This window comes from Rhinolophus sinicus, chromosome 15 (genome assembly GCF_057876585.1).
Source record: "Rhinolophus sinicus isolate RSI-liver-muscle chromosome 15, RSI-T2T, whole genome shotgun sequence".
In the NCBI taxonomy this organism is placed as follows: Eukaryota; Metazoa; Chordata; class Mammalia; order Chiroptera; family Rhinolophidae; genus Rhinolophus; species Rhinolophus sinicus.
The window spans coordinates 2,459,066-2,486,305 of NC_142515.1; the positions used below are offsets into that span (position 1 = coordinate 2,459,066).

General features: G+C 48.8%; 1 protein-coding gene across 7 annotated transcripts in view; it reads right to left on the reverse strand.

Moving 5' to 3' along the window:
* Positions 1–22,391, reverse strand: part of MGMT (O-6-methylguanine-DNA methyltransferase) — a 263,434-nt gene extending 241,043 nt beyond the window's left edge. For 3 of the 7 annotated variants that reach the window (XM_088791753.1, XM_088791752.1, XM_019728250.3), the window contains exons 1-2: positions 22,284–22,391; positions 14,491–14,600 (exon numbers count right to left, since the gene is read on the reverse strand). The gene's annotated coding sequence lies outside the window, so the exon portion shown is untranslated. Of the gene's footprint in view, positions 1–13,253; positions 13,431–14,490; positions 14,601–22,283 lie in introns of all 7 variants that reach the window. The other 4 variants (XM_074338805.2, XM_074338803.2, XM_088791754.1 and 1 more) reach the window with 4 other exon arrangements.
* Positions 22,392–27,240: the final 4,849 nt, after the last annotated feature.

Here is a 27,240-nt window from a genome sequence, read left to right on the forward strand (position 1 = left end):
GAGAAGAGACTTACAAACATGGAAGGATGGATGCTAGAGTGAAACCTGTTGAGTTAGATTAAGATTGGAGGTATGATGACCACTGTGTTTACCAGCACATAGGTGACAGATACAGAAATACATATGTGCTGCATGGTGATGGCATACGTGGGTGAGTGCAGGGCCACCGATCGCCTAGCTCCGTCCACTGATAGGCCAGAAGTAATGGCCCCTCAGCAGCCACGAGCACACCAGTGCCCAGACCTTGGTTTCTAATGAGCATATTCCAGGGAAAGGAAGCCAGGCTCCCTGGAGAAGTGACTGAACCCAGGACTGACTGGGGCAGGGAAAATACAAGATAAGCTTGGATTACACATGTCCTATGGTGCCAGAAAGGAAGAGAGTGCTAGAAAAATGGATGGACATGTCAAAAAGACAGGAGCCAACCTCAAGGGGTCCCGAGAGCCCAAGGTGAAGCTATCTGAGTGACAAAGTAATGACAGTACTAGGCTACACCCCATAACATAAATCTCCATGAGTCCGCACTGATATGAATAACTGATCGAATAAACAAATGGATGGGAGAGCAAGAGCAGGTCTTCCATACAGAAGCATTCCAATGAGTAAACGACGAAAGAAGGAAACGCCCAAGACACCGATCCTTGTCGGCAGGATGCATCAAAGGACACTGACCAGAGTGGTGAAAGCCTCAGGTGAACCATGGACTCTGCATGGCCTCAAACCCTCTCTCCCAAGATACATGTTAATCACCAAGGGGAGGAGAGTAACTTTATAGCTGGGGAAACATGATCTTTCCACCTTAGCCAAGTGACCAAGTTAGCGGCACCAGTGACTGACACAGATATCATCCACCTCATGACGGGAGACCTGAGAGGGCATCACTCTGTGTTCTTCTCACCAAAAGTGTGACCCTGCATCCAATCAGGAGACACCACCACAGATTCCAACGAGGGACATTCCACAGATGACTGACCAGCGCTCTTCAAAAGTGTCCAGGTGACGCAAAGCAAGGAAGGAGGGACTGTCACAAACTAGAGATGAAGGAGACATGAGGACTAAATGCCATGTGGGGGTCTCGGACTGGATGGCAGAACAGAAAAAGGACGTGAGTGCAATTCAGACACGGTTCCCTGGTTGTGGTGTGTGTACAGGTCACATGAGATAGTAACACCAGGCGAAACAAGGGTGATGTACACAGACCTTTCCACAAGTCTAAAATGATTCCAAATAAAAAGTAAAAAAACAAACAAAAAGGAAAACCACAAAGCCAGCTGTTGGCATCTGTGTGCTGGGAGGATGCATCCTGACCCCACAGACCTGGCAGGTGGGACCAGGAGGACGAGCAGCTGCGCGGCGTCTCTGTGGTCCTCTCAGTGCCCACAGACTGTGTCAGCATTTCCAATGGAAGCCCTCCACGGCCTCTGGGACTCAGGACCACGGGGCTGCATGTTTGCCTCTGAGCCACGTTGGTGCAGAGATCCAGGCCTGGGGAGGGACGTCAGTTGTGGTTGGGAAATAAAAAGGTTAAACAGATCATAAATTAAGATTAGTGTCAGCTGGCCAGCAGCTTTCTATCACGTTATAAATCAGACTGAGAAACGAGGCTCCTCTTGTCTAAAATCAGAAACCATTCGGACTATTTGCTCACAGCTTCCACCCCAATAGGCCTCTCCTGCCAAAAAGAGACAAAGATGGAAATATCAAGACCACCACATTAAAGCGCAGCAATTAAAAGAGGAAGACAAATAGATAATGTCTGATTTTATTTAAAGCAGGAAAAACACTACTTTGGGGGATATTTGTCTCTGTATTTTTTTCCAGAAACATCCAGACCACGGAGACAGCTAGCAGCCGTGCTTTACGCTTAGATGTGACAGAAACCGGGGAGAGACTGGCCCAGACTTCAAAGCCTGAGTGGGTTCCAGGTCAGGCCGCGTAACGCAGATGGAAATAATGGCCAGAGACAGCTACCAGTATTTTATTTAGACATTTTTATAAGGAAGCCAGAGGTTGAAAGCATGGCCGGGATAACTATACAAATTTTGATTTTACTAAAATGTTATGTCCCTCAAGCCCAGGTATTAATCTTGTTATAAAGGTGGCCTCTCCCCACCCTGGCAATTCATTCAACTTCCATAAATTTTAAAATGTACTTATTGTTCTTGGATCCTATGAAAGAGGCAAACAGAAAGCCTGCAGTACCAGAGACGGCTCCTGCAGGGGGTGGCTGGGAAAAGCACTAGCGACAATGAAAATGCTGGACGCTTGTGTTCCCTTCCATGTTTATAAAGCTTACCGTTCGATCCCAAAGAAATAAATGATCACCGTTCTTTTCTTAAAAAGGGTGAAGATCACCAGTGGCTAGCATGGCAACCAACAGCCTCTGTCATCACGCCGTGCTCTCCGAAACCAGCGCGCTGAGGCCCACAGCGCCGACCGCCAGCCCATCAGCGCATCCCGCTGGACACGGGAAGACCCCACACTGTCCTGCAGAGGCTCTGGGCATGTCATTACATCCTCTGTGACCAGATGCAGTGCTGTTTGTGCGGGACCTATGTCCGATGAAGTCCCGATGTCATTTTAACGACATGGAGATGCTCTGCCTAGAAAAACGGGAAGACGAATCCTGGTGCGAAGAGATAAGCCGGCGGCAGACCAAATCCCATCCCCGTCTGACAGAAGGCATGTCCCTGTTGTCATTTCTCCCCTCTGACGATGTGGTGCAGTGTTGGTTAGGATTATACAGGGTGGTTACATACGTTTGGAGTGGGCCAGATCAAAGGAGATGAGAATTTTCTTTCTCTACAAGCAAACAGGAATTTGAGAGTTCGGTGGGTTGTTTATCACCGGGAAAGAGCCACACTCAGCAAGAGAAATGCAGAGGCAGTGTCTGGTCACGTGGCCATAAAATAAAAGCTTTGGGCCTACGGGGTAAAAACGCAGTGGCCGTGGAGAAGCACTCCATTCTCACAAATACACCCAAACACCTAATCACTAAGTGACTATGTGTAGTTTCCAAAATAACTTAACCCAGTTTTACAAAGCAGTTATTTTGCAATTCATAGAAATATCCTGCCTGATTCCAGCATTCGATACCACATGTTTTTGCCTAGACCCAGACCGTCAGGAGATCTGTAACTCTCAATTACGTATTTGTACCGTAAATTCAAGGAGGAATTAGTCTCATTTACAAACAGCAATTGCTTGTAACAGAAAACTGAATCACAAATTTAAATTGTTAATTTTGACAGAAATCCAAAACCTGGTTAAAGGAAAATTGCAGAGCGAACGGAAGATCTAGGTGTGCTGCTGGGATGTCTCAGTTTAAGTACATGGTTTTGCACCACAAGCTAATTCCCCACAAAACCCTTTATTCTCGTCTAATCTGGCCTACTTTATATTTGCAGTGTCCTGTTCTGGCAAATTCCTCTCAAATGGAGGCGATGTCCGCACTCAAACAGCACAGAGAGAGGAAACATACACAAACGGCCGCCTAATACTCAAAGCACTAGTGATAAATAAATAAAAATAAAAGCAAGCAAAGGAAACCAAATGTCAGAATCAGAATGGACGTCGAAGACCACTAAATACCATCAAGCAAACATTAATCCATCTAGGCCAGCACTGTCCCATATGGTGGCTACTAGCCACAGGGGACTACTTGTTTAAATTTAAATTAGAATGTAATAAAATTAAAAATTCAGTCCCCAAGTATCACTGGTCACATTTCAAGTGCCAAACAGTCACCGGTGACTAGTAGCTACCATCCCGACAGCAGAGATACAGAACATTCCTATCATTGCCGAAAGCTTGGCAGTGCTCACCACCCCGCTACTGCACGCACTAGGGAAGGTGCCACCCAGGAGTGAGGGAGGAGATGTCCCTGATAAACTAGAGAACAGGGCTGGTCGCTGAGCACGTCAGGCCCCCCGCGCAGTGTGAGCCCACCATCCACACAGCTCAAAGTCACACACGCACCGTAAACACAGCCCACTCATGAGTACCTCATGCATAGCAGAGGACGGTGCGTGGCATGAAGCCATGACCGTTACCGATGACCATGACCCTGCCGGGGTCCACGAGTGTGAGACACGGCCCCTGAACTGAAGAAGCTGAGAAGCTGGTTAACAGTTCCTCCGCCTAAGACTTCCGAAGTCTTCCCTCCCTGGTGTAGTTCTCAGAAACACCATGTTAAACATCTGCGTGCACACACTTGTAATCGATTCTTTAGCACAGACCCTCGGATAGGAAGCTGCCCTAAATACTGAACAATGAACGCAGGTTACTTTGTTCCAGTGGGATACTGAGCCATCTCGAAAAATAACATTGGCAGAGATTTTAATAACATGGATAATCACTTACGTAAAAGGTCAGGTGAAAAAGGTAAACACAAAATTGTAATTATCCCATGTGCAGATATTATCCTGCATGTGTATGAGTGTGCATGTGGTGTGTGTGTGTGTGTGTGTGCGTGTGTGTGTGTGTGTGTGCATGTGCACTACAAAATCAAGAGAAGGGAAAAAACAGAAAATATAAGCAGAAAAATGGATGCCCAAGATACTGGTTAGCAGACAAGGACTTTAAAATAATTATGATTTGTTTAAAAATAAGAGGGAAAGAGACCAAAGGAATAAGACAGTGGAGAATTTTAAATACAGAATTGAAATACATATTAAAATATGAAATGAACATCCTAGTACTGAAAAATCACAAAATTTGACAACAGAAATAACTGGATAAGATTAATAGACAGGACAGAGCAGAAAGCACGGTGTGTGACCTACAAGACAGACCAACAGAAAATATGCAAACTGTGGCCCAAAAGAGAAAAGGAACAGACAGAAAACAAGAACCTTAGAGCCGAGGGGCAGTCAACAGGGCTGCCCCTCCCCCGCCCAGAATCCAATCCCACAGTGAAAGGAGAGTGAGAGGAAAGCAATATGTGAAGAAGAGAGTCGAGAATTTTTCAAAACAAATGACAGATATCAACCCCCAGAGCTATAAATCTAAGACACAACAGACAAGATCAGTCAAAATTTGGTTCCTAAAGACGACAAAAACAGGCAAGTATCTCACGAGACAGAACAAGTTAAAAGGAGAGAAAGTAACGATAAACTACACAAGGAATGAAAATAGGGAACATAATTAGAGATTTAAAACATGGGAGAACACTTTGAGAAATTTTCCATCTCAAAAAATTGAAAATCTGGCTTAATACAATTAACCTACTGAGCTAGAAAAATAAGCAAATAATCTTATAGCCACAAAAGCTATTGAATCATTAGTTTTAACGTCTTCCCACATAGACCAGGTTATACAAGTAAAATCCACCAAACTTTCAAGGAAAAGATCATTTTAATCTAAAGTCTTCCAGAAAACAAAAAATAGAGAATGCTCAACCATTCTATGAGGCCAGTTTATCTTTGAAACCCAAACTAGACACGAACACTGTAAGAAAGGGAAAAAAGATGCCAGTCTCATTCATAAACATGAGAAAAGAATCTTACACAAAAAAATCAGTAAGCCTGGTCCAACAGGTGTTTAAAAGATGATGCTTAGAGCCCACACAAGGGTCAATGCAGAATGTAGAAATGATTTAACATTAACAAATCTATAAAAGCAATTATCTACGCTAACGGACATGGGAGGTAGAGTCATAATAATTTCAATTAATACAGAAAAATAATTTAATAAAATTCAAAGCCCATTAATGATTTTCAAAATTTTCTCAGACAACCAGAAGAGAAGGAAACTTCCTTTTTACCAAAACCCTGTAGCAAGCCTTATTTTTGGTGGTGAAAAATTAGCAGCTTTCTCCTTAAAATAAATAACAAGGTAAGTATATTAATTATCACAGTATCTTTACTTAACTGGTGCTGGAGGTCCCAGCTAGCCCAACACGAGAAGTAAAAGAAACAACAGAATAGAGAGAAGCCAAATTCTCATTCATAGGTGATATTATTGTCCACATAGAAAATCAAAGAATATGCAAAGAATATATTAAAATTAAAAAGAGAATTTAGCAAGGGAACTAGAAATAAGGTGAGCACACAAAAATCAATAGCATTTCTACATAGCAATCATAAAGAAAAACCTAATCCTAAAAAAAGATACCATCGTAACAGCAATAAAAACAATAAAAACAACAAGGACCCGGGGAAAACACTGTAAAACATGGACAAGCTCTTTATGAGAAAAAAACAAAACAAAACAAAAATGAGTTACGTCTGAGAGACACTAAAGAGAACCTAACTAACCATACAGAGAGCCTGTTCCTGAGAAGGAAGATTCTCCCACAAGGAGGTTATTCTCTCCACGTTAATCTAGCTCCAAGTGCACCCCCAGCGGCTTTTTCTGAGACTTGGACATGGTCATTCTGAAATCTGCAGGAACAAGCAGGATGTGAGGACTCACCCCGCCAGGACCAGCGTTAGCCTAAAGCCATGGTAACTAGTGCTGTGCAGTATTAGCACAGAAATGGACAAAGATAAAGAAGCATCAATTCTATTACGTTCAACTATATAACAATGAACGACAGCTGTCCATCACAAGGTGCTGCAAGGAAATGAAAAAGCCATACGCTGGGAGAAGGTCACTGCCACCATGGACTGACAGAGGCTTAGGGTCCAGGATATAGAAAACGCTGCTACGCATCAGTAAGAAAAAGAGAACCCAATAGAAATGCACACAGAAGGGGTATAAACAGTCATTCTGCAGAAGAGGAATCACGAATGCCAACATGAAAAGGTGCTCAGCCCCCCTGGTAATCAGACAACGGTAAGTTCACAAGGAGATACGCTTTTCTACCCAGTAGGCGAGCGACTGTTCAGCGATTCGAAGTTCTGGTAAAGCTGGGCGTCAGCTGATAGGAAGGAGTCTCATCTGCCTCAGCCATTTTCACGAAACAGTCATTGTCTTGAACACTGAACGCTGACAGTGCCCTAACTGTACCCTTGAGTGTACACCCAGGAGAAAGTGTCCCAAACGTGCCGTGCGAGCAGTATATACAATCATAGCTGCTGTGGGTGACGGCCAAAAACCAGGACCAATTCAAGAGCCCAGTCCGTCACAGGAGACTAGGGAAGTATACACACAAATGGTGGCAGAGTCATTCCATGAAATGCTGTCATGTACAGACACTAAGCTCCATGCAGTGGCTCAGACGAAACTCAGAAATGTAATTCTGAGGCAGGAACTACACCTCAGCATACTCAGACGGCGCTATATCCTTTTACAAAGGTCGACACGAGCCCCACCAAATGCGATGCTATAGGGAGTAGATAGATGGAAAAACTATATACATTCAAAGCAAGAGACTGATCAACAGAAAATTCAGGACACTGATAACCGTAGGGTAGGGAGAGTGAAGTTGGGGGACAGGATAGGAGAGAAAACACGCAGATGAATCCCACAAGCTGGCGATGTGAACATCTTAAATCAGTGGGACACTGACAAGCCCTGATCACCATTTCCATGTATCCAATACATATCCAGGTGTTCTTTAGTAGGCGTCAGACAGCACGTAAGTATGAAAAGCAAAACAAGAAACAAGGAGGGAAGAAGGATGGAGAAAGAAGAGGAGGAAGGGAAAAGAAAGACAGAGAGGAAAAAAGTACATCAGGAAAATGTGGAAGACCACATTAGTAAAGAGTGCTGAAGTTGAAATTCCATAAAGTGGAAAATGGACATAGCCTGGAAATGTTCACCTGATGACTACAGCAATGAGTACGTTTACTAGAGGCTAAACATTATGCCAAGAGAAACTTTCAAAACATAAATAAATCATTGAGATTGAAAAGCAGGTTGGTCTCCTATTGCATACTGTGTGTGTGCGTGTGTGTGCGTGTGTGTGTGTCAGAGAGAGAGAGACAGACAGAGAGAGAGAGAGAGACAGAGAGAGACAGAGAGAGACAGAGAGAGACAGAGAGAGACAGAGAGAGAACATGTATGTAAACCAAACCCTTGTAGGTTAAATTGCCCCCTTTACTTCCATAGCAACTCCAGAGTCCTGGTGTCACCGACGGGATTTGGGCATTCCCATCCAGTGAAAGGCCCACCGCTCATGTAGGAAGCATTTGGCAACCATCACAGCAGTTATGGCCATTTGCGTCCCTTACACTCACATGGACACCGGTGAGAGTACAGGCAGACCTGTCCACACGACCTTGCACACTTATGGAGGACATGCATGCAGTCTTAGCTCACAGGTGTGCACACAGCTGTGGGACATACAGCCTGAAGCAGCAGGCTAGCTGTGCCAGGTGCTGAACAGCTCACTTCAGCTACGCAAGCAGCCGGGACAAGGCGCAGCCCTGGCTGATTTCTTTTTCAAAGGCAGAGCTGCAAAGCTCTCTGGACAGCTAGGTAGACAGCAATACGTGGGTTAATGTGATCATGGTGCGACATTTAACTGAGTTGGCCGGGCTGGCAGAGGCACCAACGCAGTGGTGTGTGAGTGCTGGCAGGAAGCAGTACACTCTTCTTCCGTCAGTCTCATCGTTGACAGCATGAAAATGTCAAAATGACAGCCCTCAGCAGAGTGCATTTCTGGTGATGCCACACATTTAAAACTGCAACAATGACAAGAGAAAACTCAGCTGAATTCACGATGCCCTGATTTCCCAGTTTTGGTCCTCTCCGCGTGGAGTTGGAATGGTCCTTCTTTGGAGCAAAACTACAAATAAAGTTCATTAAATTTTCTAACCAGGTCAAATTGTTTCTACCAATTTCACCAAACACCTGCGACCTGAGACTCACCTGTGCGTCTCTCCAGGCATTGCCCGGGATCTAATTTAAGCAGAAAACCCTTGGAGCACAGGAAATGGGTTGACACGGGGAATGTGAGAGTCGAGAAGCCAATGGGAAAAGAGGAGCCAACTCAGGACGTAGCTGCTCCCACCCTTCGGCACGGGGGACAACGGGAAGATGTGCTACCAGAGCCCAGGAGGCAGGGCCAGCAGGAGGCCTGAGAACCACGGTGACAGGTGGCAGAGGGGCTAGAAAGGGGTGCGTGAAGCTCAGAGAGCTGAAGCACTTTGCTCAAGATCAGACAAGGAACAGCCATGCCCAGCGCTGAGGGCCCAGCGCTGGCCCCCAGCCTCCTAGGAGGTGAATATGGATGAGGACAAAAGGACCCAATTTAACGATCTACGACTCCCCCTTAACAAACCACAAAAAGAAAGTAAAGGCAGCCCAAAGTAGGCAGAAAGAGGGGAGTAACAAAGAGCAGAAGTCAATATAAAACAAGAGAGAGAAAATCAATGGTAACAAATGTTGGTTCTTTGAAAAAAGAAAAAAAGATAAACCTCAACCAGACCGATTAGGAAAAAAGAGAAAACACAAATTACCAGTATCAGTAATAAAAACAACGGCGTGACTTAAAATCCTACAGATACTAAAAGGATGATAAAGGAATATTAATATAACTTTAGGGAATAAATTCAACAACTTAGATGAACTGGCCAAATTCCCTGAAACACAGAAATCACCAAAAAGTAACTCAGGAAGAAATAAATCACTCGAATGATAGTCTATCAACTAAAGAAATTGAATCTGTAGTTAATACCCTTCCCACAAAGAAAACTCCACTCCAAATTTGCTTCACTGGTAAATCCTATTAAATATTTTAAAAAGCAAGAATACTAATACTATACAAACGATTCCAGAAAATAAAAGAGGCCTCATTTTATGAGTCTAGGATTTCCCTAATACCGAACCAGAAAGACACCTCACAAGAAGAAAGCCACAGACTGATATCCCTCATGAACATAGAAACACAAGTGCTCGAAAATATTAATAAACGAAGTGCAACAATATATGAAAATAATCCACATCAAGCCCAAATGGGGACTACCCAGGAAGGAACATTGGTTGAACTTACAGAAATCAGCGCGTATAACTCACTGCACTCACAGCACGAAGGTGGAAAAACTGCTGAGTCTGGTGAGAGGCCGCTACAGCAAACATCGCCGTACTCCAGGGTGCCAGACAGAGACGCCAGAGCAATGGTTGGTCTCACCAGACTCAGCTGAAAACCAAGGCAGCGGCACTAACCATGGAGGCCATCATCCTACCTTCCCCAACACAAGCTCGGTGTTAAGGACAAAAGAGGCCAGGTGCGTTTACGCATGTCCTGACTAAGCAATCAAACACGTGAACTTCATTCAGTGTTGCCCCTTCCTAATACCAGTCGGTGCCCAGACGGGAGGTACAACAGAGCACTTCTGTTGCAAAGCAAGAGTGACGTTTGCCTAGCGCGAAGCACCCATGTGATGGTTGGAGATTTGGGATGAACTGGCTGACTTTTCCACGAAACAAAAGCTTTACTGGTATGAATGACTAACTACCTACTCAGACTTGGGTGTCCGGCAGGCATTTTCTGAAAAATAAACAAAGTGAGCCTGTCACCGTAAGTAACACATCCGAATTGCATTCACTGCTAACAATAAAACGAGAGCTTTAAGTGATGGTTAGAACTCTGGAAAATTTGTAACCACCATGGTTTGACAGGCTCTCAATTCTAAGACTTTTCTAAGGAAAAAAGTCGTGACATTAACAAACATGGTTTTGAATACTGCCGTCATAATAGGTCAACATTTGGAAAATCTGTATAATTCAGCAAATCAGTATTTTCCAAAGGACCGATAAATGATGTTCCAAAGCCTCAAGGTGCAAAATACACCCATGGATTTTCACGTGATGGACCACAAAGGTCCACACTGCTGTGACCCTTCGAGAAACTACCACTTGTTGAGTTCTGATCCCGTGTCAAAGAAGGATATCATCAATTACCTGTAAAAACTATTAAAATGCCCTCTCTCACCAGTTGCTTATCTGTGTAAAGCCAGATTTTCATGACATGTTTCAAGCACAACAACATATCACAATAGATTGGATGGAAAAGCAAATATGAGAAACTAGCTGTATGCTAGTAATCCAGTTATTTAAAAGATTTGAGAAAAATGTAAACCACTACCACTCATCTCATGACTTTGTTGTATGGAGAATATAGTTACTTTTCACTAAACTAGATATAATAGTTAATAAATATAACTAGATAAAATAGAATAATAGTGTTATTTCTATTAAAATATAATAGGGTTACTGTTGCTTAAATGAATTAATATTTTTAAATTGCTCAATGTTCAATGTTTCCCAATGTCTAAATCAGTATTTAGTGTGATAAATATTGGCACATAACTCACGTAAGTGCTTTGAAATCCCCAGTGAGTTTTAAAGGCATCAAAAGTCTCTGACACCAAACCACGTAGGACCACTGGCGTGGAGGTAGTCAGAGACCTTGCTCTGTTCTCTCTACCCCATCCCCCCAAACCCAGGGGCCTTTGGGATCTAACCCCCCACTTGTAAACATGGGGCAGAACAGAAGACCACACCTATACGCTCTACCGACACCCGGAACACGACTGGAGCACGTGAGACGCCTGTCTGTCATCACAGGAAAACACCCATTTCCCCAGCTTTTGAAATGATTTCCAACCACTTCCACCTCTACGACTGGTACAAGCTTTCCCACAAAAGTTTGATTAAATCTCTCTAGACTTCCTGACAGAGTTCCACCAGAGAACATACCACTGTTTCAGCTTAGAGTTGGGAGAAAGAAAATATAAAGATTCCTTTGGTACAGCAAGTCAGAGTACGAATGCAATTCCATATGAAAACATTTAAAATACATTAGATTTTTGGTCAAGATGAAAGACACAAAAAAATCACACAATCTATTCTAATTGGGTTCCCATGGTAACTGTACAATTGGGTTTTTCAATATAACATCCCCAAGGCCCAATGCACACTTGTAAAATATACTTGGCAGAGCCTGGATTGTTTTTGCATTACAGAGCTCCCAGGAAGATCAATTACTACACAGCCCCACCCTGGCTATTAGTGGCAGGACATGTTACCACTCTTTGCCATATTCACACAAGTCATAGAAGGAACACTGCAAATCACAATCATTACACAAAACTAATCATACATTTCAGATTCATCAAGCCTGGGCTGCGGAATAAACCGATACTGCTGTTGTCACAGAATCATGTTCAGGAAACGGGAGGGCCCAGCCCGACTACATACCACACCATTATGCCTCTTATTGATTTCGAGGATACACAGAATCAATCATTAATAATTACATTATAAGATGGCCCTCAAGGTTAATCATATTCTTAGAGACTCTCACTATGGAATTAAACAACAAACATAGCTGTGTTGATAAATAAATCAAACAGAACAGAGAATTCAAATCCACATTTTAAGTATTAACAGCTATGATGCACGCCACACTCCCTCCCCAGGATGCCAACCCCTCCTGCATGGACGGACCACTGCAGTCTCTCCTGCTACAGCTGGTGCCCGGAGCAGATTCTAGGGGCACGGTGCTGGCCCACAGTTGGGGCACAGAGGCCAGTGCTCAGAAACGGGCCCATCCGTTAGGTAAGTTTTCTTTGCCCCAGTCCTTAGAAATCCCTACATATCTGATGCGTTCTGCAGATCTACAACACAGCGTGACCTGGTGACTGGGGTGGAAGTCAATTTAACAGCCTCCTACTTTTTTTATGTCCCCACATCATTAGCACTGATGGAATTCAGGCCAATTTGGCGCAAGAGTGGGCCAGCCGCTTCCAGTGAGAAATGTCTTGCTAGGTCCACAATTCAACAGAGATCTCCAACAAATTCTCAGAGAGACATCTTAGCATGAGAAGTAGCAACGGCGTGGTTCTCACAATCCTAGCTGGTATCGGCAGGATCTCCACACCCTGCTCCTTGATCTAGGCAAAGTTAGAGACTGAATGGACCAATCTCGAGACAAAGCCAACCAACAAAACAATCCCACCAACAAGTCTAGGCTGGCTCTCTACCCCCTCCTGTGCTTAAGAAACAGCCATCCAGTCCTTGAGCTGGTCTCTCCTCCCCAGCCCTCCTTTGTCCTGGTGCCTGGACAGTGTCAAAATAACACCAGGCCTGTCAATCATCCCCTGGCCCTCCGGGTATCTCTTGCCTCACCTGCCATTTCCCCTTTCGGCCACCATAGGGGTCCCTGGTGATGACTCCGGTTTCTGCTCACTGTTACCTTTCACTCCTGTGCACACGCATGCTTTTGGGTTGCCTGAGAACAGTCCCGTATGACTTTTGAGCACTGTCAGATTACAAAGGTAGCCTCCTCCCCAAAATTCCAACCTCATGCACACACCCCTAACGCGTGTGTACTCTTGAAACAACTTGAGCCTGCACCTCACCTTGCATCAGTTCTCTGCTCAGGCTGTCTTAACGGGATTCCACACACTTAGTGGGGCTTAAACAACAAAAATTTATTTTCTCACAGCTCCAGAGGCTGGCAAGTCCAAGATCAAGGTTCCAGCTGATTCGGATCTGGTGAGGCTTCTCTTCCAGGTTTGCAGACGGCCGCCTTCTCCCTGTGTCCTCACATAATAGAGACCGCTCTCTCTCTTTCTCTCAGCCCACTCCACCCACGCCATGCTTATAAAGCTGACAATCCTATTGGATTAGACCCCACCCTCATGACCTCACTGAATCTTAATTACTACCTAAGGCCCCATCTCCAAATACAGTCTCCTAGGGGCTTAGGGCTTCACTAAAGGAATTTAGGGGACACACTGAGTCCACAGCAAACTGCCCGGCGTTTTCTCATGGGCTTTCCATCAAGTATAAGCCCCACACCAGGCTTTGGAGAGCTTCTAGCATCGAGAGATGAAAACATACAGGTGGAAACCTAAGTGGACGTGTGATGGGCCCCACGGGAGGGAGACATCCTGGGGCTGCAGAGGCTTCTAGAAAAGCTGGCACACAGGAAAGATTCAGAGAGTGCCTGGGAGCAGAGAGCTAGCGGTGTGTGGACTGGGTCAGAAGAGGCTCCCTAGGGCGCAGAGGAGCTCTGGCAAGAAGACAGGGCCTCCCACCCATTCACTCTTAGAGCAAAGCAGAGACATGCAGGCTCCTAGAGAAGGTGCCAGAATGGATGTGGGTGGCCACTGGGGTGAAAGCGGAGTCCAAATGAGTCTTATGGGTTCATTGCACCTGGGACCTGGTGGGAAGGAGGGGTTACCTTGGAGCTTTTCTATTCCCAGGCCTTCAGCAGAAGAAGAAAGAGGAGGTATGTGGCTGACTCTCCCTCGACCACGTGCCTGAGCACCGAGCACCCACGTCTAGGGCCTCCCTAGGCAGCGCCCTATGCTGGGCACGTGGCCCCGTTAGGTCTGAAGTGGGGTTAGGTAGCCCCAGGGTGCCTTCCAGGCACCCTTGGGGACAGAGGCAGGAGTCTGTGTGGGTGTGGGGGCAAAAGCACTGAGGTTGCTGAGGCTGGAGCCAGGCAGCTTCTTCACCGGTGGTGGAGAGACACGGGAGGGAAAACTGTGTCTGAATCTAGAGCCCACGTGCACTTTGTTTGATCCCCAAGGGGCAGCCTCAAGTGTGAGAGGTGGCCGGACCCGGTGCAGGGAACGCACCAGTACTCACCTGGTTTGCAGAAGGTAAGCTTCCAGACGAGGTCCACTCCGGGCAGCCTGGGCCAGGGTCCCGTCACTCTGAGTGACACAGAACGAAGTGTAGGTGATAGTGAGAGCCAACTGTCAATACAGAACAGGAACATGAGCCATGAACTGGGTTTTCCAAGAGTACTGGGGGTTTCTACACGAATGTCAGACACAACCAAATGGCTGCTTCTGACACCAAAACGACGGAAAACACTTATTTCTGTCCACTGCGAAAGAATATTTACTGAACTAACCCTTCCAGAATCCACCCCATTTTAGTTATGATACTCAGTGGCTAGGAGTAAAAGAATGTTGGGCCCAGAGGTTTCTTAGCAAGAAACCTCAATGTACAGAAAAGTCACTGCGGATATTAGAACCATAACCTTTGCAGGCCTTTCTGGGGTGACAATCAGTGCAGAGAATGCCACGAGAACAGCTATGTGACCTCAGTCCAGAGGGAAATCACGGAGGCTCTGGGAAATGTTCTAATCACACTCATGGCAAAAATAAACAAAATTTTTTTTAAAAGCTAAGAGGAAGTCTTTAAAGCACATCCTTATGTAGAAAAAAACTAAACTACTGATTATGACTCAAGTCTCACATGGATTCGAGCTGGTGGTAGAGCGACAGCAAGAAGGTCACGGAGGTCCCCGGGATCAGTGTCCAGGCGGCAACCACGCTGCCTGCCCAGACCCTTGCTTTAGCACTGAAAGTCCCGTGTCCCTGTAAACTGTTGGGTGCAATGACAGAGAGCACAGAGCTCTCGAGAGCCTGCCCTCCTGGTGGGCAAGAGACGACCACAGTAGCAGCTGACTGTGGCCAAAGGGTAGGCAAAGTTGAATTTTAAGAATAGTTACTAATTTTTGAACCTGCATATTTGTTCTAACAGTTCTTGCAACAAATGCCATGGTAACATGACGGGAGCAGCACAACACGGTCTCCCTCTGTTGACCCCACGGGCCGCCATCCCCGCGGGCCGGCTTTGTTCCCACCAGCACCTGCTCTCAGGCCCCGGCTCGCCTGGAGACCAATGGTCTGGAGAAGGTGCCGGAACTCCGTGATGGAAGGACTCACCGCATCCATCTGACCCGACAGCGTAATCTGATAACACATCAGTGACAGACACAAGTTCTGCAATAAAGAACAGCACACCTGGGCTCTTCTTGTGACACCGGGCTAACTTCAGGAACTTCTGCAAATACATCATTTCCTTTCTTTGCCTGTTATTCTAGGAACCTCCACGTTGAGTGTGAAAAGCCTTACTAATAGAGCAGCTGCAAACACTGAGTACAAGTCCAATCAGGGGCTCTGCTGAGGACACGAGCCCCTTTGTCCTTCGGTCCTGTCACCCACCTCTACACATGGCCCATCACTGTTGTCATTATTTTAACCACATGACAAGTTCAGGACCCTGAGACTTTGAAGCTCCATTTCTAAGGACCTTTGCCACGTTCTGGCTTTGGCCACTACTGGAGTGCAGAGAGGCCTGCAAAGCCAGGTGGCCTCAACACACCTCATCTGGACCCCACTCCGGGTCACCGGTGTCGGTCCGGGGGTCCTACGGACACACCAACCTGTGACCATCCACACCCCATGTGACCGAAATCCCTCCCCCGCAACGCTCTGCCCCAGACCTCCCTGAGAGACCGCCCATCTCTCACCTTTCAAGTCTCCGTTCACAAGTCACTTTCTCAGAGGACTGACCTTTCCTCAACCACTGCCCCTCCCCACCCCCAACAAAGGCCAGACTGCCAGCAGTGCGCCCGCCTCTCGCCAGCCAGTAATCATGGCACCTAAACACCAACAGAAGCCCCTTCCACTCCCAGGCGGAAGTCCAACGCAGAGAAGGCAGCCAGACCTGACGCGGCCTCGGTGACACCCCGGGGGCTCACACAGGAACGCTCTAAGGATGCCAGTGAAACCACTTTGTGGTCGGACCGCAGGAGACTCCGCACACACTTGAATTTGCAGGCTGCTGTGACTGTACACCCCACACCTGACAGTTTCTTTCTGAAGCTTCTACTATTACTTGTAGGAAAGTATAGGTACACCCCACGGAGAAGTGGCTGGGGTTGGGGCGCCTGTTACTGAGCCTCACTGCTGCCCGCTGACACTTCAGTCTGAGCCAACAGGACAGCCAGGCGATGTCCGCTCCAGGCCCCAAATGCCTGGCCAGGCAAGCAGGCCTGACTCACCCTCCCCTCCCCAGCCGACTGACTGTACGTGAATACACAGCATACGCACTGAACATGCCTTCCTTTCTCATGAAGAAAAGTGATGCTAAACTGCCATCACCTTCCAAAACTGCGTTCTCCATCTCACCCGCACAACCCTCCGTCAGAAAGCCCCAAAGGACTGACCCCACAGCGAACTGTCCCCTCACTGCATTTGACATACTGCTTAGGACAGTGCTTTCCCGCGTGTGCCTGCTCACACCAGTCACCGACCCCCCCTTCTTCCTCTCTCCCCCATCCCAGGCAGCTCCGATGGGAAGCGCCGACTGCTCCGTGTCCCCACTGACAAGGCTCCAAGGCCATGGCTCAGAGAGAGCAGCACCCTCCCTGTCACAGCCCTCGGGGCTCGCCAGGCTGCCGCCCTAACTTCCAGCTTCCTTTCCAGCCCCCACACATCTCCGACCCCCACTCAGCCCCCACTGCTCAGCCCAGAATGCCCCGGGCCACCTGGAGAAACCTTACAGCCTCTGGAAGACTCTTTCGTCTGCATCAGGAGTGGGTTCCCGGCCCACAGGGCCATGGTGCGTGTGGCTGAAGTCCTAGAATGTGGCCTGGCACTCAGGATGGTGGCCTGCCCCCCCGGCCCCCACACCTCTCCTCCCGCCACTCCCACACGAGCTGTGGGTGCCTATGAGCTCTGTCGATAAACGGCAAAGCACAGCAGTCTCCCTGCATTCAGCCCTCTGCTACAGCGTCTGACCTGAGTCCTTCACGCAGGGACGCGCGTGGGGGCGCGGCTTTCTCCACAAGGCTAATGCGATGCTTGGTCACAGCGGTGTTCCTAAAATTTAACACACATTTCCTTGGCCACGTCTTGCCCCCAGAAGGACTCGTAAAGGTCTTCTGCTGCACTATTACAACGGGAGCATGGCATGGTGAGTGGTTAAAAGCCTGGACTGGGTTATAAAGAAACCTGAACACAGAACTCTACTTCTGCCGTGTGCCCTGTTCACGTCACTTGACTCTCCCAGAGCCAGTGTCCTCACCTGCAAAGCTAAGATGCTAACAGCATCTCTCTCGTGAGGATGTGGAAATCGGTCTATTAAAGCACCCAGCACAGCAAGCCTCCAATAAAAGTTATTATCAGCAATATCATGATCACACCGGCCAGAAGCTTCTGGAACTTGTCATCACCATCTGATGGAGAAGGAGGCTGGGGGGTTAACAGCTGAAGAGTTTCTCAAGTCACCCAACTAGTAAATGGCGTCATGAGAACCCCTCCCAGCGCCCTCACCCTCACTACTCTGTATTTCTAAATACAAACTCAGTTCAGTTCCACAAAAATGTATGCAGTTGTGTATGCGAAAGTGAACGTCACCAGAGACCATGGAGGTGCTTCTACCCAGAGCAGGAGAAAAAAAGGAAGATGTGGGTGAAATACAACATGGCAGTCCATGCTTGACATCTGTTTGTAAAACTCATGCCAAAGTTTTGGTAACATCTGCGTCTCCTGTTGTAACCACAAGACCGAAAACTGTAACACTATGATAACATGTTAGGTTTGCAATTCAAAGAGATTCCCACGTCTCTGAGGAGTTACAAAACCACACACATATCCCTAAACACATACTGAGAACAATGCCGCTGCGAACAGGTCCTTCTGGAAGGGACACTCGTCTGGGCTGGAAAGGACCACATCCCAACCATGCTGAAGACCTCCCTACAGGTGCGCTAACGCTAGGGGCTGCTGGGATCCCTGGGGAGCTCGCAAAGACACAGGTGCCAGGTCCCGAGCCAGTAGGTCTGTCGATAATCCACGGTTTCAACCAGCGCCCTCGGTAATTCTGACACCAGCAGGGCTCAGACAGTCTCACCTTGCTCGTGGATACCCCCATCCAAGGGGAATGATGGGTCGCACATTCCAGGGATGGCTCTTAGTAGTGACACCACACAGGGTCAAAATCTGAAGGTGACAAGCTTGGTCCCTACTCTTAGTCCTTTTGATTGGGGTGTAAACTGTAGCTAAAAGTTTAAAAACCAATGAGAAATAACTATAACTTATTTATTAAATTTCACCATTTCAAGGTCTCACTCCATTTTTTGCCCCAAGACTCGATTCCCTCTTTTCACCCATCTAGAAATCTCAGGCCATCCAGTACCAGAACAACCCAATCCGTCCATAAGGTAAGTTTCCTAAACTATTATCCATATGACTCAATTTGTCCGTAAAAACTGCCACCAGCGCTGCGCTTGCAGAAAAATGTCCATAACTGCATGATTGCGACTGGCAGATCGATGTGTGTAATAAAAACAAACAGATTTAACAAGTGCCTGCGTTTACGAGCGGTGCCATTGGTGGCCTGTGCATATAGTTTCACCCCCGACTTCTGGGAACGGGCGACAGAGCTCGGGCTGCACACTCTGCTGACTTCACAAGTGTCACAGGTAGGACATTATTCTAACAAGAACAATTTCGAAGCAGCACAGTGAGCATACCGGGCATTTACAGCGCTCTCACACGTCCTTTCATGGGCACACATACACACAGGACAACAAACGTAACAACAGTAAAACAATGTTGTAGGTGTTTCTTTTTCAGCTTGTTTCACCCCAGCTGCAGCGCAGGCCAAATGGCTGCACTCCAGGATGGGGCGGCGGGGTAAGGGGATGAGGCCTGCCCCCTCCCTGAAGACTCCCCGTCCTCTGCTAAGCCCCCAATCTAATTGAAAACAACTTGTGGCATCAGAAGCAAGTTTCAGCGTTCAACACGTGGCCAAGGATGTCACTGGTGTGTAGCGACCCCTGGGACAGCCTATCTATTTAGTTCTATGGCTGCAGCAGACAGCAGGAGGGTGGCTGTCACAGGCTCCTGGAACTGCCAGGCAGTCTGAGCACTTGGGCAACACTGGGTGACAGATTCACATGTGAGCCACGACTGCCCAAAGCACCCAGATGCCTTCAAAGGTTACAAAAGGCCACAAAAACGATGCACTCCTGACAATTCATCTTCACTGCTAGCAGAAGAAGTAAGTCACCCACCGTAATCCACATGGTCACTCTATGGTCTTCCCCAAACCCCACGGCCCTCCTATGCAAGCTCTTTATTACTTTTCATTTTTTTAAGTTGAAAGAAAACAAGACTATTTCTCTCCACTGACCAGCAGATACGCGCCAGTTACCAAATGCCACACAGAACGCACACCTTGTGGTACTGGGTCTACACCTCGGGTCTCACACTGTCATCTGCCTATGCCCAAGACAGGCCTCCACAGCAAACAGGGAGGGAAAATCGGTCCTGTCCACCAAAGGGAAAGTAGTCCTCAGCCCGACTCCCTTCCCGACCAGATAAAGCGCACCCACTTTCGCTTCAAACCCGGAATGGGATATTGGCTTGGTTTGTTTATCATGAGTGTGTATGAAGGGCTAGTATGCAATCCACTGTCACCCAGAGGCAATGTTATAGTTTGTATGTGTCTAATTTTAAAATCTTCATGTTTTTTTAAATACTGTTCTGTGATAAGACCCAAGCTCTTTCAGAAAGTAGCTGAGTCAGAGGCCACCCGCTCCAGGAAACAGAGGCTGAGGGAGGACTGTGCCAGTAGCCCAACAAGCTTGGGGACTTTCAGAGTGCAGGAGCCCATCATGTATACCTGGAGTGACCAGAGATGTGACAGGAAGGAAGTCAGAACCCTCAGGGGAACTGAATCTAGAAGGGGAGCCTTACGCTGGGGCAAGGGCACGCATCAGAGTGAAGTGCGAATGCAAATCTGTTGATAATATTAACAGATGACCACAGGAAAAAGGAATTCAGAAAATACTGTTTTACTCCCTTTTTTCTCCTATCAAGGAGGATATACCATCAACTGAAAAGGGCACTGATGCCCAGAAAAAGGGAGTTGGACCAGAACAGACTTGGTGGTTTGAATCTCTGGCTTCTAAATGTCCTCTGCAAAACAAGAAAATAAAGACAATTTAGTAAGTGCATTTTATTCAAGAATACCGAGAAGAGGAAACTGTTAGGGGTTTCCAAAAAAGGGAGAGGAGAGGACTGGAGGAGAGAAACTCCGGATTCCTTCCCAGGCCTGGCCTGCCCACCTTCCCTGTACGCAGGACAACTGTGGGGACAGGGGCCTGAGTGGCAGACATGGCCCAGGGGAGGCGCAACTGCTATCAAAGCAGGACCAAAACAGAGAGGAAAAGAAAGGGCTATGAATCTCAGCAGCTGAGCAAGGGTGAGAGGTGAACCGTGTCCACACCGAGGGCTGGACTTCCGTAAGGCTGGTTCTCCAGAGGGGCAGCCTTTTCAAAGCAGTGTCTAATACTAGTTAAATCCAGCTCTTGACATACAGACCTTTCTAAACGAGAAGAGTACTCACACAGAAAGTACCTGAGCATACTGAACTTGAGGCCTGGCTCGTCCAGCCCCCAGACCGTCAGACACCACTGGACTGTTCAAATCCTAACTCAAGACGAGAGCCGGGGAGCCCCTTCCAGGGCCCGGCCAGCCCTCCTCTGCTACTTGTAGACTTGGCAGTTGTGGGCCTGGTGACAACCACCTGACAGGGTGATGCCTTCTGAGTAACCCAGTGTCAGCTACCAGCTCGGGCGGGGGCTACACTGTTTCCTTAAAAGTGTTTTACCTCCGTAAGGTCATTGGTTTCTTTGGTGTCTTGTTCCCTTCCCTGAGTGTTTTATCCATTGAGGACTCATGAAAACAGCAAAACCGCCTCCTACTCTTCTGTCCTGAGATGGGAGGTAAAAGGCAGGGCCTGACTTAAATATTCCACAGGTTCAAATGCAAAGAACAAGTCCCATTCTTAGCTCTTCACATTCAACAGCTTCACCTCCTGCCTCAAACAGCTGTGGCCTCTCTCTGGACCAAGCCACCTCCCTTCGTCAGATGACTGTCCAGCCAACCAAGCAAAAGCGTTGATCAAAATGAGTTTCGAGGACGAAAGGCCAGTTACTGACCTGGTTGAGGTTCAGAAAGTGATGCACCAGGGAGCTGGGAATATATCGTTTAGAGCTGCCGCCTGTATTATCATGACCTGGGCGTAAATGGCTCTCAAACTCCACCTGTTCACTCCACGGCCAATGGCAGCAATCGGGTGGAATGTGTGCAAACACCAGCCAGGATTATGAGGGCCCCAGCACCTTGCCCTCCTCTCCCTCTGTCCCAAACAAGGAGGAAATGTAGGATTCTGCACAGGAGTATGCTGAAGGCTTGAGGCAAGGAAGGGCCAGAGTAGGGGCTTCTGGAAGGTTCCTGAGAACTAGAGGTTGAGCTGGTCAACAGGGTGGGGCAGGCAGGTGGGCAGAAAAGGTGCTGGCCAAGTGGAGGTCGGGTGGGGGAGGCCATGTCCCCACACTTGGCCACTGTAACTGCGGTGCAACTTGGTCCAGGAACCCCAGGCCCTGGGGAAGGCCCTGCACACGTGGACACACCTGAGCACACCTAAACACACCTGGGACTCCTGCGGGGGGCGGGGGGGGGTTCAGGGCAAAACCACTCAGGGCTGCACTGCCCCACAGGCTCCAGACGCTCGCTCTCCCCAGGGAGAGCCCTGAACGTTGACAGGAGGGTGGCAACCCAGACACTTACCGCACTGCCCAAGGCGCCAAACACCAGCAGCTGCGAGCGCAGGGGAATGAACTAGTTGGGGAGCGCGGGATGCTCGGGCATGTCCGGGGTCGGGGGGCGGGGCCAAGGGTTGGGGGCGGAGCCTGGGCCTGACGGAAACCCGGCCGAGGCGCGCGGAGCCGGGCGCACGGGGGCGGGGCCGGACAGGCGGGGGGGCGGGTCCCAGAGGAGCGGGGCCTTGACCGGCAGAAAACTGGGCCGCATGCGGGGGCGGGGCCCAGAATGCGCTGGGGGCGGGGTGAAGGCGGGGCCGAGCGCGGGCCGGGTCGGAGCATGCCCAGTGCGGCGGCGGCGGCCGGACTGACCCAGCTGTGCGCAGCCTCGCTGGTCGCCGCTGCAGGCCCCGCTCGTCCCCTGCCCCGCTCGTCCCCTGCCCCGCTCGTCCCCTCCCCGCTCGCCCGCGGGCTTTGGCCTTTCGGTCTCCGCCCTGTGCTCCTGTATCCGCAGTCCCTTTCGGCCGGTACAAGCCGGGCCGCGCCCTCCCTGCCTCTGCCTGCGGCTCTGTGCCTCAGTTTACCAAATGTAAGCCCCTTCGTGTGTGCCTCCTGCCACTTGCCAGGACCCAGCTGGGCACCATTCGGATTCTGTGCCTGAGCAAATGGGCCTGTGGCAGCGCAGGGCCCTTGAGGTGCTACCTGGTCACCAAGACCAAGACGTACCCCAGCTCCTGGGCACTGGCAGCCGGGCCAGCCTCAGTTGTTACTCAGTGAGCACGTGGGCGCTGGGCACGGCTTGGTGTTGTGTGGACATTATTATGGGTTTAATTGTGTCCCCCCCCCAAAGATATGTTGGAATCCTAATCCCCAGTACTCAGAAAGTGACCTTATGTAGAAATACGGTCTTTTTACAGAAGCAGCAAATTAAAATGAGGTCATTAGGGTGGGCCCTGGATCCAACAGGACTGGTGTCCTTATAAGTAGAAGGCCATGTGAAGGCAGAGACCTGTTGGGGGTGATGCATCTGCAAGCCAGGGGACCAACAGAAGCTGGAAGAGAGGCACGCCTGGGACACATCCTTACCTACAGCCTTCAGAGGGAGCTGGTCCTGCCCACACCTGATTTCAGACTTCCGCCTTTCAGAAATGTGATCTCCAACACATGTTTGTTTCCAGCCACGCAGTTTGCGTTCCTTCTTATGGCAGCCCTAGGAAACAAAACAGACACCTTGTATCCAACTCGATTGGCGTAACGACCCCAGGGAGCAATATCATCCCCTGAAGCTTCTGGGAGGACAGCAATTTCAGGGGTGCCATCCCAGGCCTATGTGTCCTAAACTGCCATGCTGCAGGCCTCCTGGATTCTGTTATCTTAACAGCAAGGGAATCTTTGCCTTCCTTCCCAGTGTGCACATCTCCTCTATGGGAATTTGGCCAAAATTTGTACCTTGGTATTTGTGACTGGCATGACCCAATGTATTAATGTCAGTAATAAAACGTGTTCAAAGGGCCTCAGCAGTGTTTGTTTTGTGAAGAGCCCCAGTGACTCTCTACTGGCTGCATCATGGATCCTCGCAGCCCCTCGCCCCCACCCCAAGCTACACCTTGCTGGAGACATGTTTGAAATAGCTGCTCATGGAAAATGAACTAGGCCATCGATACACAATGGTGATCAAATCAAGGCACTTCTCCAACGGGCCTGGACACAGCATCAGAATCCTTCTCAACACTGCTCCAGTCATAGCATTTAAGGTAAGATGGCAGGAGACACGAAACACCTTTGTCATTAGTTCTGGTCTTTTCTGTTAGCTCACTGCAAAATTTTGGAAACTTTCAATTACCCTAATCCTCAATTTCATCATCTGTTATGGGTTTTTATAATAATCTACTCCATGCAGGGTGTGCACATAGGGGGATAACCATGAAGGACAGCAATACACCTATCCCTCTATAGTCTGTCACTGCTGGGACCCAACAGAACAGAAATAACTCGAAAGGGAAAATAACTCCAAAATGGAATCAGGATACCTGCTGCTACCCTGACGTGTGTTTTGTGATGCAGTTTTGCAATTAATGTATAACTCCTACTTTTCTTTTTAGCTGAATTATATTTCGATATGAAATCCTAACCTATTAAAAGAAAAAGACTAGCTAGTGTTAGCACTTCTGATTCCCAGCCCAGGAAAGAAAGGGCAGCGTGGTGACGCAGTGGCTTGTTAGGTGAATTATGTGGCGTTGGGGACGGCGGGAGAGGGAGAGAGAAGGAGGCTGCAGCACCCCGGGTACACAGCTGGACCTGGCGGTGCTAGCAGGACGCAGTTGCCCTTGCTGGGGAGGTTGAAGACCACTGCCTGGCTTCACAACGGCTTCCAGAGTCAGTGGCCAGAGGACTGGCCCTGACGAAGACACTGGAATGTGGTATCTTGTACCCTCCAGTGAGCAGAACTAAAATCCACAGTCCCTGCACTTGCTGGTAGGTTCTCCCCTTCTTGGTGATAATTTTCAAAACCTCAAATTGTTTTGTCAAAAGCTCCCCCGTGCCTGTCCCATCACACTGGCCCTCACCCACATGCACTTCCTGCTGATACAGCAGCACAAGCCTAGGGCCACAGGAGGAGCCCGCCAGCTGTGTGAGGAGCACAGGCTCGTAGGCTGGGTGGCAGCAGTCAGCCTGGCATCGTGCAAGCCACCGGACTTCTCTGTCTGTAGGACGACAGCATTGTGCTAGGTGGGCAAGGTCCCTTTGGGGTTCCCATCTTTGGATTAATATACCCCATTCTTCTGTGGACACAGGTTCCATGAATGACGGTTTACAGACGAGGTGTTGGACCAAAAGGACGGCCCACCTTCTCTCTGACTTCTTCACGAGCCCCTGTGGACGTCCGTAAGATCAGCCAGCTCCTCGTGGGCTCTAGGGACAACGTCAAACATCCAAATGGGTGCCTTTTAGGTTAAACAAAGGAACACATGTGATTGTTTCCAGTGGTTTGCAACCCAAGAAATGTGTTTAATACGCCTCTCTTTCCAAGCTTCCTTTGTGTTAACGAGACCATTTACAACAAAGCTGTCTTCAGTAGTCAAACTTAATTCCTTCAACCCTGCCTTTGGGAGAAGAGGGGGATTTTATAAGGATCCCATAAAACCTTGTGTGATTTGAAAGCCCCAACCTCTGGACTAACACAGAGGGTCATGTAACAGACGTGCTGGGGAGCTCACCGTTCCCCGTATTTTATATATGGTTTTCTCTTCGGATAGCATCTCCAGTGGAGAGCTTCACGGATTCACAATTGATTCTCTCAGCCCCCGTGTCTGTAAAGTTGGAGCCAGACGGCACCTTGGACCTGGATGGTGCAGCCGAGCCGCGTGTGAGGGCAGGGGCGGGGGCCAGAGTGGTCTGGAGGGGGGGCCTGGGGGCCGTCAGGTCCTGGGGCTGGTCGGGCTGTTTGCATAGCAGGCCTGGTTAGCAATCTGAAACAGTTAGCATACCCAGAAGGTGGGCTGGGGGCAGTGGGGTCGCAGAGGAGAGCCCCTCCCTGCAGCAAGGAGCCCCCTGTGTGCCCGGCCCTGTGGCCTCACATGTGGGGACCTGTTGAGCAGCCAGATGTCTGCTGGGGTTGAGGGGACGATGAAAAGAAAGGCCTGGAAGAGAAAATGAACGGCCTGCTTTCTATTAGGCAAAACCCCCACACAGGAAAGACCGCTGTTATTTGTAGAATGTGGGTCCAGTTGTCCAGTAATTGTTGGACAAAGCTCAACTTAAATCTTATGTAGCTCTTCCTCCCCCAGTGTGGCGACTTCAGAGAATTGAGTGTCCAGACACTGTGAGCAAGAAAGAGGCCCTCGTCGTTGTGTATGTCTTTGGATGGACTGGCTTAGGGCAGGCCCTCTGCAGAGGTGGCCGCTCTGGGGGCATTTTCCCGGCCTGCCGAGGGCTGTCTGAGTGCGGACCACTCAGGACTGGGGTTCAGTTAGATGTCGGCCTTTTTGAAAGCAGCTCCTACACTCATTACAAAGTGTTTTTGATCCATTTTCTGGTAGGGCTTTGTTTGTAACACGTTGTTGGCAGTTTGGGCAGACTCTTTTAAGTGGTGTGAAGTGCTGGGGAGTGAGCACCTGGCACCAGGAGGAAGGGGGTCTGCCTGCCGCCTCTGCCTTCTGGAAAGCGCCTGGTTTCCTGTGACTTAGAAATTAAGTCAAGAGACATGGGGATTTGATGCTGAGATGTGATCTGTCCTCCTTCCCGGTACCCGGGAAACTACAAATGAGAATTAACACAGGAAAACCAGCCGTACCAAGTGCACTGAGCCATCGATTTAAAATAACACGAGGCAAAAATGGGAAGATGGTAAACACATGAGCGGCTAAGTCGGTGGTGACGACGGTGTGGGTGGCTGTCTGTCCGATTGTCCCATCGTCTGTTAGCATGAGATAACCCAGTTTAATCTGGGGAGTCAGGAAGGACAGTGTGAGGTCCTGTGAGTGTCCCTCCCTCTGTCTCACCAACAGCCACTGGAGGTGAAGCCCTGCTTGGTCCAGGAGGCCGCTGTACGGGGACAGAATGGAATTCCCATTCCTGGTCGGGGAGGGAGGAGAGTTGTGAGGTTGCGTGTGGCCACTCCCCCAGGAGGGGCGTTGTGCGGTGGCCTTTGTCAGCTGGCAGGGCTGTGTCCGATGCCAGTGGAGGACGCCCAGAGGGCATTCATTAGGAAGTGAGCTACTGACACTTAGGGCGATGAAGGAGACCGAGGCTCCCTCTTCTCTTTCCTTCTTCCGCTCCGGTCCTGAGCCATGTGTCACCCAGGACCTCTGTGCCACATCCTTTCAGCTGTTTCCCCAGAGCTGAAACACATTCTCTCTCCCAACTTCTTCTGGAAAGAAATCCCAGGGAAGGGCTCTGCTTGGCCCAGCACAGGTGACTCTGACAAACTCAGGACCCATCACCGTGGCTGAGGGAATGAGGTGCCATCCCAGCCCATCACATGC